The sequence below is a fragment of the Panthera onca genome, chromosome B2 (genome assembly GCF_046562875.1).
Source record: "Panthera onca isolate mPanOnc1 chromosome B2, mPanOnc1 haplotype 2, whole genome shotgun sequence".
NCBI lineage: Eukaryota > Metazoa > Chordata > Mammalia > Carnivora > Felidae > Panthera > Panthera onca.
Genome location: NC_138343.1, coordinates 52,077,813 through 52,079,881, shown reverse-complemented (window position 1 = coordinate 52,079,881; position 2,069 = coordinate 52,077,813). Strand labels below are relative to the sequence as shown.

The 2,069-nt window shown below is 40.0% G+C and overlaps 1 pseudogene; it reads left to right on the top strand.

Moving 5' to 3' along the window:
* Positions 1-1,316: 1,316 nt before the first annotated feature.
* LOC132666439 (dolichyl-diphosphooligosaccharide--protein glycosyltransferase subunit TMEM258 pseudogene) lies at positions 1,317-1,548 on the top strand (annotated as a pseudogene).
* Positions 1,549-2,069: the final 521 nt, after the last annotated feature.

Genomic DNA, 2,069 nt, shown 5'->3' with positions numbered 1-2,069 from the left:
CTAGAAAAAAAGTGTAAAGGTAAAATGTGTTGATATCAGGATGTACCCTGAAAGTTGTTCTCTAAATTAAGTCCCTGATAAAAGGTTCTTTTTATTTTGTTTGGGGGGGGGGGGGATTGGCTTCCCCCCTCCCATTTACCTCTTTCTAATTAAAACAGTGGAGACCATTCTATCAAATTCATTTTGTGAATTTTGTCATAAACACTTTGTTTGTTGTGGATATGTGACAGACATGACTTGTATTGGCCAAGCCATTCTAGTTCAGTAATAAGGGAATAGTAAGTTCCCATCTAAATATGTTCTGGTGGAATTTCCACCCCTCCTAATTCCCCACTGTATATGTTCTAGGACTCCCTAGAAGGTTTTACTATCTTGGCTTCCTAATGGTACCTATTCTTTTCTGCTCTGGCCCCCTGTGGTAACGTGGCCAATCGCTGCTCACACCCAAACTGGTAGATATACCTCATTGTTGTTCAGCGTAGAGTCTGCAGTTGTAGCTATAACTTAGCGTTAGCAGAGATGCTGCTGTTGAAAATGGGAGGCTGTGTGCTGAGGGTCATGGTGAAGGCACCCATGGCGGCGACCCTGACACTGGACTCTCCATGTACCATCCGTGGAGATTTTAGGGAAGTCACTCTTCTGTTGCAGTCCCACATAGATGACTGACATTGCTAGACAATCTGAATGACTTTACATATGGTCACCACTTCCTTCCCTTGTGCGCCAAGTTTCTCTGAGCTGAATTTGAACAGCTCTACTCCATTTTCCTTCAGAATGAATTCTTCATCAGGGGTTTCCTTTTCTTCCAATATATGTATCCTCAGAAAACGGATCTGTTGGACCTGTAAAGATGTCCAGATTGTAGGGTAAATGTGGCTGAAATTTAAGCTAGGACTCCTGCTGCATTTATCCATCCATATTTTTTAGTACAAATGGCTATTTAGATACCTATAATATGTACATTTTAATGTACGGATTTATCTAACTACAGTTAAGGAAATGATAGAATGCATACACAGACTACTTATCAGGCAACTCTTCTGTGCACTTGCTAGACACTAGGAGTACATCAAGGCACAAATTAGGACAGACTTCGGGTAAGATACACATTTTTGCTGTTAGTTTGGGCTATTCTTAAAACACTCATGAAAATTTGCAGCAGCATCTGATTATCCAGACATTCTCTTTTTTTCCCTTACATCAATGTTCTACTACAACCTGAATACTTGGAACAAAGTAGGTTCCCAGTATGTGTGTTAAAATGAGCCAGATTGGATTCCAGTGGCAGAGGAGTGGATTACCCTGTGCCTAGCAAAATGGATCTTGAGGCTGTGAGTAGATAAACCAGCCCAGTGAAGCTGGCTGTCTTCCCCCATCTGACTGTGGTGCTGTTGGCCATTTGCATTTCTTCGTGCTTAGTTCTTTGTTTATGAGGTACCAAGTACAGTCGGGGTATCAGCAAAGATCTCCTCATCTCCTAGGTTGCCTCGCTTTTCATGGGCTTTGGAGTCCTGCTTCTTGCTGCTCTGGGTTGTCATCTACATATGAGCTCCCAAGGGTTCCAACCAGAAGACTTCACCAAATTCTCACTTTTGTAAATTATTATTTTTTTTTTTACTACTGCTGGAAGTGTCCTATTTGCTGTTCAGAATAAAGGCATATGTGTGACCATCAAAAAACAAACAAAAAAGGCAGATTGTTGAAATAGATTATTATGGGAGAAATGTCTCATTTGGCATGTTGCATTTTGTTAACTCAGAGGAGTTTTCATCTCTATATCTCTTGCTTCAGTCTCTCAATGCTTTCAGCTCAGGTAATTTCACCTCATGTAATTCTTTCCCACAGGCAGGGCACACGCTTACTCCTTTCAGTCCCCTTTCATCTTTAGTCCAATTACCTCAGGTTGGTCTTAGTATGGTCACAAAAGTAAAACCTTATCTATTTTCCTTATCATTCCATTGAACTAGGTTTTTGTTAAACATCTATATTTATGGTAAATGGAGAAAAATTCAAGATTTTTTCTTAAAATTATACTTACCTACTTAAATTATACTTACTTACATTTGCCT